Source organism: Vanessa cardui, chromosome 10, assembly GCF_905220365.1.
Source record: "Vanessa cardui chromosome 10, ilVanCard2.1, whole genome shotgun sequence".
In the NCBI taxonomy this organism is placed as follows: domain Eukaryota; kingdom Metazoa; phylum Arthropoda; class Insecta; order Lepidoptera; family Nymphalidae; genus Vanessa; species Vanessa cardui.
The window spans coordinates 2,862,194-2,871,233 of record NC_061132.1 but is presented as its reverse complement, the minus strand read 5'-3'; the positions used below and the strand labels follow the sequence as shown (position 1 = coordinate 2,871,233).

The 9,040-nt window shown below is 32.5% G+C and overlaps 1 long non-coding RNA gene across 1 annotated transcript; it reads right to left on the bottom strand.

The window, feature by feature from the left end:
- Positions 1–7,479: 7,479 nt before the first annotated feature.
- LOC124533276 lies at positions 7,480–8,677 on the bottom strand. The gene is made up of 3 exons (XR_006966687.1): positions 8,410–8,677; positions 8,136–8,300; positions 7,480–7,666 (listed from the first exon to the last, which is right to left on the bottom strand). It is a non-coding gene; the product is annotated as an uncharacterized LOC124533276 (long non-coding RNA).
- Between the last annotated feature and the right edge of the window lie 363 nt (positions 8,678–9,040).

The following is a 9,040-nucleotide window of genomic DNA, read 5'->3' as shown; positions in this document are numbered from 1 at the left end:
ATTATCAATAGTATTCAGTGCAGAAGCGGCCTGTTGCTATTTTTTATAAATTTTTGAAAGTTGGGCAGAAGCGGCCCTAGTCATTATCAATAGTATTCAGTGCAGAAGCGGCCTGTTGCTATTTAAAAAGTTATTTATAGTTGGGCAGAAGCGGCCCTAATGATACATAATAGTATTCAGTGCAGAAGCGGCCTGTTACTATTTAGTTGTAAGTTAGGTACCTGTAGGTATATTGGGCAGAAGCGGCCCGCTAATATTGTATAATAGGCAGATGCGTAATTAAATATTTTCATTAATTAATAATTGAAAACTGTATTGTTTGATTATAGTTGTATGCATGTATGTATATGTATTATTGTACTGTATGTAATGTGTTACCATAATTATTTTGAAAAACACTAATTCTTGTATAAAATCATCAGTAGCTGCCCATATTACACGTGGGCGTGTAATATTAGTCGGATGGCCGAAATGTAAACATTATGAAGTAGTAAACAGCACATATTTATTTCTGTTTATATTTTATAAATTTTATTGTAATTATATAGAACCTGTGATTTATTTAATTTATAGAAAGATATATGAAATCTTAAAATGATGTTGTAAATGTTAAAAGTATTAATTGTAGTCAAATGACTGACTTGAAGGTAGATTATAAAAATGGTTGTCATGTAAAAGTAAAATCAATCGATCTCTGAATTTTGCTCAGTAATCATCTGAAATACTGGTTTAGCAAAGTGTTTATAGAAAAAGTGATATTGTGAGAATACGAAAATATAAGTATTGAAAGTATCGTGTGTTTGAATAAAATCTAACTGTGTTCGACGAGTGCTAACACACGTTGTAGTTTAAACTCGCTTCCTAACTAATTTCATCGAATGCGGTGCAGTCCTTTGACCGTGAAAGAACAGCAGACAGACAGACAGGTTTTAGCATTAATTATAGTGTTCGTTTAATGTTTTCAAAAGCATTAATATTCAATATATCTGATTTTAGAGTTGTGATATGAATATAATTATAGGCATCTGAACGCAGGTATATACTTTATTTCAGTCAATTTATTTAAATGTCTCTTTAATAAGAATAATTTAACTGCTTTTATAACAATATTTTTACTAAAAATAGATATAGTAGACCTACCCACATTCTACGCGGCGTCTATTTATTCTATTATATATTTTATTCTATTTATTCTATTATGTATGAGTCATTCTCATATTATTTCTTGTCAATGGACCACTGTCATACGTGATGGTAAGCACTGATTTGGTCTCGGAGAGAACGTGAAGGCTCTGAAGGATTTGTCACGTAAGGAGTACGAGGCAGGCAGGCAGTTTCATTTTAGTATTCAAGATATAAGTTAATTAATTTTGAGGTAAGAATTACAAGATGCGTCCGTGGTATCCCAAGAACGGAGTATTGCCTCGCAATGGAAGTGGTAGTAGGATAGGGGAATATCTATTCTCAGCCCTTTCACTTCCACCCTCGTGTGATCGGATTTTGAAGAGACCACCCACTCGCCGGTAATCCTTTGGAAACTTACCCACAGAAAATTATTGCTAAATAATAACCCGTATTTTCTTAGTTTTATTTATTTTTCCCAAGCGATGTTGGGTTTTTCAATCCTTATTGTATTACACAACAAAAACGATCAAAAATAAATCAGACCACAAATCTGCGTGATTATTTTTATTTAACATTCGAAAAACAAGTGACAAACGTATTATACATCAAATTATAATTCAGAAATTAGCTTAATTATTATCAGGTAACAACATTTACTGGATGCAGGATTAGGAGAAGAAACGTTCTTCAAAACTTTGGACATATTTATGTTTTCACTTGAAGGAATTGCAATAACACGATCGTGTACGAGATAAAGACGCTGAGGATAGTCAGCGGCAGCGACGAGTTGACGGCGAACAGGCGCCAGACGGTGAACTTCACCGGACGAAGTTCCAGGAATTTTATTCCATCCAAAATCTTCTGCCGTAATGCAGCACCTGTAAGTAAAAGCATATTTGTAATATAACGCTTTTTTAGATCTATCTGCGAAATATAATATATTTTAAATTTGAATAAAACTCTTGGACCAATATCTTCGAAGGTTCGAACAGCTTCAGAACTACAAATAACTTAATCAGCTATGTATGAGAATAATACACCTACAAAATCAGAGCTGTTGCCCAATATTGATTTATAAATAAGAAATTGATATCTCATAATCTTACTGTGGCATATTTTGAGTTGTTTCGTCAAATTATGTTTTAACTTTTCTGCTTCTGCGCTGGCTAACTCTCCAAATAAAGCCGGAAGTAAAAATAGGGATATATTCATAAAAATTCTAACACAATAATAATCTTGCCCTGTTAAAAAAAAGCTAAATATTATTTTTACTAAACTTGGTTTAATGTTATTATTCTGGCTTTGAATTATGTATATCAAGACATAATATCCTGTAATAAGGCATGTTTTGTTATACACTTTAGCTATTGTAAATAAATATCTGATCTGCAAAATGTAATCTTAACAACAAAATAAAATTTTAAAATTAAATCTATTTAACAGTGGAAGATTCAATAAAAATCTATCAAAATATAGTTTATTTTAGTATGCTTTTGAATTGTCATTTAATAACTAGTTTAGGCGAAGCTAGCCGTTTCGGAAAGTAGCTTCTACCGAGAAGATCCGGCAAAAAACTCAGTGGTTTTTTAACATTTAAAAATACAGTCACTTTCGTTAATTACAATATTTAAATTACAGACATATATAATGTATGTAATTTATCCAAAATCAACAAGTGTTAATTCCACGCTTTTTAATCATCTGCATAATCTTGCACTGAATATTCTGCCTGTCTTAACCAATGATTTTTGTACAAATCATTTAAATTTATAAAACGGCAAAGTTAAAAATTTCTCTGAAATTTTATAAAAGAAACGGATACCTAGCCAAGAAGAATTTATTGACTTTGCGAAGTCGGAAACTTGGCGTTATAAGTTTATCCTTACTTCTTGTGCACATACAATGATAATCACAGATTTTATCAAAGTGATCAATGTTACTCGTTGTTGTCAAGGTGTCTGAGGTGTCCCAACTCGTTCAACAGTTCACAATCTCGCGAGATAATGTAACGTTGTCACCAAGTTTGCACTGACGTATATATTTCTATACTTACTTGAGTTTGCAGTACATTCCGACTAATAAAATGGGTAAAAACGAGTAAAACTGAAAAATAAAATGGCAAGTTGAACACCATCTGAAAAACGTTAATAACTATAAACACTTAAATAACATAAATATGTGCTATGAATAAATTAAGAGTGTAGGAGTTCGCGCGAGTGACAGTTTTACAGGACAGAAAAATGACTATGAAATTGACTAAGAAGTTGCCATGGCCTGCTGTGTTATTCTTTACGAAGTCACTCGTTAAATGAGAAGGGACTTCCGTTGATAAGCTATTATGATGCGTGTTTTAATTAAATGTCAGAAATCGAGTCATTACTAAGCTGAATTTTAGATTCAAGGGTTTCAACCAAAACGGACACAAGTTTTCACGTTAAAAGAAAGCTCAAAGCCAAGTTATTGTTTTTTAAAAACGTCCATAGATGGTGGCATGCACTTTCGACCAGGTGAGCCTAATAAAATGACAATGATAACGTGATGTTTACTTCATTTACCTCACTATTTATGTATACAGTATTCAATATAAATAAAATTTTATACGCACAATAAAACAAAATTGCATTAAATTTTTGTCATTAAAAGCAAATCAATTCGAATTCGTTGGGTATAATATTACTTGATTTTCCTAGTTTTAGTGCCATGCGCTATTATACCTTCGGGCTACAGCTGAATTCTGAGTCTTCTCGTCACGTCACGTCACGCAAAATTCCTCACGTCAGAATTGTGCTGTTCGGAGCTAGGCACTACTTTTCTTTCCTATATGGGGTAAAAATTGGAACATTCCTTCGTACCACCGTTTACATCAGGTATGATATCTGTCCCCCTTGTCATGGTAACCTATCCATTATCTGGCTGCTTGTAAACTGCAATTATCCGCAAATCTAGGCATGCCTTTATAGGATCTTTCTTTCTTTTCCCAGGAACAATGCAATTAGTTGGTTATTGAATCTAACTGGTTGTTCAATCAATGACCTGTTGCAAATCAATATTCACTGCTATATGTACGATAGTACCATAGACACTGTATACACCGACCGAGCATATAATACGGAACAAAGTTGTGTCTGAAATCAAGTCTTTGTAAAGAAAGTCTCCTACTAATTTCTTTTTTTTTAATTATTTATGTCATGTTTCATGATACACACATAGTGTATTGCCCATCGGTATCAATTTTTGTCAATCGATATATAAAATAACTATTTTAGTATTATATTCAGTTGCAATGTAATTATAGTTTTTCCTGATACATTCTAATAATTACTATTTGCTTAGTGGTTGAAATCTATCATCAACATTATTCAATACAAAGTATTTTAGTACAACTCAATTAATGGTCGTTATTAGCCCTAAATTAAAAACACAAGGATATTTTAATTATAATTAAAAGAATAACCGTTTTCACGGATTTTAAGGTTTCGCTTGATTAAATTGCAAAACCACAATCGTGTATGAGATAAAGACGCTGAGGATAGTCAGCGGCAGCGACGAGTTGACGGCGAACAGGCGCCAGACGGTGAACTTCACTGGACGAAGTTCCAGGAATTTAGTTCCCAAGGTTGGTGGCACATTGACGATGTAAGGAATAGTTAATATTTCTTACAGCGTCATTGTCTATGGGTTATGGTGACCACTTACCATCACGTGGCCCATATGCTCGTCTGCCAACCTATACCATAAAATAAAAAAATAAAAAATAAACGGATACATGTAACGTGTGAATATGACCTGTGCTTATCCGGACTATTTGACTCCATAACCATTAATATTCGACTACATAATATGCTAACTGATATCTGTATACGATAACTGTCGCCATCCCCTTATTAATAATTTCGCTGCGTGGCCAATATTTTTCTTATTATCTAATATATTTTTATAAGTTACCAAATGCTCCTTTAAGATCGTAGTGACCACAGAAACTTGTTCTACGTTGTCAACACATGATGTGCTAGAAAAACTTTCCATTCTTTTTCGCAGCGATTTTAGACGAATCCACAATATTTCAAACATTAGGATCCGGGTCATGTGACTTAGATGTACTGACAGTAATATTAGGAATTCGAATTCAAGCTGTCTTCCGTAATAATCGTTATTCAAAATCAATAATTTGACTACACGAGCAATGCGATACAAAATAATTAAAATAAAGAAAACAAAAGAAAAATGTGCTTCAAATTTTTCATCTCTACCAAATCCCAAATGATCAACTTTGTCAAAACCTTTTAAGTATTCGAAGAAATATTCGCCGTCGGTCAGAACTGATACTAAGATCGAGAAATTAAAAATAAACATCTTTGTGAGAAATGGTATGTACAAGTTTTCTTGCTTTAACTGAAAATATCGATCCTTACAGAGATATGTTGCAATGATTGCAAAAGTGACGCAATAGATCTTGGCAACAACAGTAAAAGCTAGACTGTTGTGGACTTTCGAATACAATCCAAAAAGCAGACGAGTGTACATGATTATATACATCATAGCATTATGTTTCTTGGGCAACGTATGAGAGACTTGAATGTCCATTATGGAAAAAACCATTCAGACTAGTAGTTCCGACGCGACAATTTTAATAATGATAAAAACAGGCGCTTGTTGACATGAATATTTTCAATATAATTTACTATTCATTTTAACCATCTCCATTATAGAAACTAGCATAACTTACTTTAATAAGGTTTTAAATTTGGAAACTTGTTTTTTTTAATAGTACGATATCTTTTTACAAGAAAATCCTCCAAAAGTTTATTAACGCACAAATTACAAAAACGATTATTAAAAGATTGTAGACAAATGACTAAGCATTGATTTGTTAAGTCTATTTTATTAGAAACAATTAATTTGATACGGCGGGGCACACTTTTGTTAGATTAGATTGTTAAATTTTTAATTTAAAACATGTTAGTGAGGGCATTTACTTTGATACTTTTGTATATCTGACAAAAGACTAATAAATTTTTTAATTGCTATAATTTTACCGACTGAGATGACCCAGTAGTTAGAGCGTGTGCATCTTAACCGATTATTTCGGTCAAACCCAGGCAATCACCTATAGCAACTATATATATGTGCTTAATTTGTGTTTATAATTCATCTCGTGCTCGGCGGCGAAGGAAAACATCGTGAAGACACGTGCATGTGTCTAATTTCATCGAAATTCTGCCACATGTGCATTCCACCAACCCGCAATGTAGCAGCGATTTGGAATATGTTCCAAACTCTCTCCTTAATGGAAGAGGAGGCCTTAACCCAGCAGTAGGAAATTTACGGGCTGTTATTTAACTTTTACTTTATACACTGACTGAACACTTAGTGATACGAATTCAACATACAGACGATTGTTTCATGCCAAGAAACAATGCTTGTATATTTCTATTCAATAAGTAATTTTTTTATCTTGTTGGAATGCCTTCCTCGCTGGAAAGTTCCAAACCATCTCCTTAAAAGGAGAGGATGTTCTAGCCCAGCAATGGGAAAATTTCAGGCTGTTAATGTAATAAATGTAATGTAAAACCGCGGTACGCGTTTCCCTAGAACGAACTCTGGTACACCGGATACTTATTAATAAAACCAGGATCGCTTTCACGTGCTACCGTGGATGTTCAAAACTCAGGGTTAATGTTCGACAGTGTAATTACCACTTAAATCAAGTAAGTAATGTATTAACTATTTACTTTCTTTCACTTCTAATTAGTAAATTTCACTAATACGTAATATCTACGACTTCTTTACATAGTATAAAGCAAAGTCACTTTTTCTGTCCCTATTTCCCTTTGTACGCTTAAATCTTTAAAACTACTATTTATTATAACTATTTTACAAACGATTTGAATTAACGAAACGGCAAAGTTAAAAATTTCTGCGGAATTTTATTATAAAAACGGATACCTTGCCACAAGAAAGATTTATTGACTTTGTGAGTCGGAAACTTGGCGTTATAAGCTTATCCTTACTTTTAGTGCATATACAATGATTATCGCTGATTTTATCAAAGTCATCAATGTCACTGTGAATATACATGATATTGTAAATATATTGCGACGCAACAGTGAGTATTCCTACTTTGTTAAAAACATCCCGAAGAGAGTCTCTAGCTCCAAGATTATAAATAGACCGGATTGCTCTCTTTTGTAAAATTTGAGTAGAATTTTTAGAAAAACCTCAGACACTAATACATATCTTTTAACGATGTTATAGATTTTTATGAATTAAAAAGCAGTAATAAAACAACGTAGAATATAAAAAAAAATACATTTTATTTTTTATTTTCTCTGAATAAAATTATTTAATTTTTTTTTTAAAACACAAACATTCATCCAAATTTATAATAGCTCTGGTCACATTGTTCAATCCAAACATATGAACATCTTCGTATAGAGTTCAATAATGAAAATTCAAGTCAATGACTGTGTGCATATTTCTTCCATCGATTTTTTGTAAACTGTATTAGTAACAGACTGTACGTAGTTACAAAACTAATGGTCTAAAATATATAAAAAATATTGTTAATATATATGTAGAAAATAAATATTTTTAAAAATTTAACGATTAACTTAAAAACATTTTAAATGATTTTTTTTCGAATTCAACATTTGTTATCTATATCATACATATATTTGATGCGGTTTTTTTAATTGATGGAGTAATTCGAGAGGAAGGTTTTTGTATACGTGGATAATATAGTAAAGAAACACTGATCATTTCGACATTTTCTACTATATTTAGTATTAGCCTTGCACCCGTGTGAAGACGGGTCGGGTCGGATCTTCCTTAGATCTACAAATTTCCTATTCGAAATCATAGATAATTAATAATAAGATAAGATAACAGGATTCGAACCTTTTTTATTATAAGGCATTTTTATCTGAATACAAATCATATAAAGATTTAATCATTTGGTGTTGTTTCTTAACTTACATTAGTTAAGTCTATAAAAGCAATGTTAAAAGTACCTTAATAAAAAGTATTCGCTGTACTGTGAACATTCCCAGTGGCGATATACTTGGCTGGTTCAGAAGGAGTTGTTTGAACATCAGGTCCAGTTTCAGAGGGATGGACTTCCCAGCAGGCGTCAAGTTATGTATGAGCTTGGTCAGAACTATTTGTATCTCAGTCACCTGAAAAGAAAATTTCGTTATTATTAAACAAGGGCATTATTATTAAGCAAGACATGAAGAGGCAAGTCGTTCTCAGACGATATACTTCATTTATATTATTATATATTACCTCCGCCTGTATTTGGTGCCAAGGTTCGATAAATAGCAAAATTGTAACCAAAAATTTTGCACACCAAATCAACTGAAGAATAATGTTTATTCGTTGATGAGTTTCTCCTGCTAAGAAACACAAAATAGATTATCCAAATTTTTATAACCTGTATTAATATTGTGAATGTGAAAGTAACTCTGTATGTTTGTTTGTTCACGAGCAAACCGCTGAACCGAATTGGTTGAAATTTGGTATGAAGCAAACTGGAACTCCAAGAAAGCAATTAGGCTCTTTGAATGACACATGATAAACAATCTAAAACCCGAACGTAGCTGCTGGCGACAACTATTTTTATTATATAAGAAATAAAATCATTTTTTTAATCAAAAAAGGATTTCAATTATTTAATGCTCAACGTTAAATTTGTATCAATAAATACCGTAGGAATAAAATAACATACTGAATACAATAAAAACGTCAATTAAATTGATGAAGCTGAACATTAACAGCAGGGCGTTCGCTGAGAATATTATAAAGAGGACAGCGCTGTGTGACGCGTTCAGTTGCTTGACTAAACCGCAAATAGACACATATCCCTTCGTTAGATCGCTGACACGTTGACACACTGAGCGACATGTAGATGCTGAAA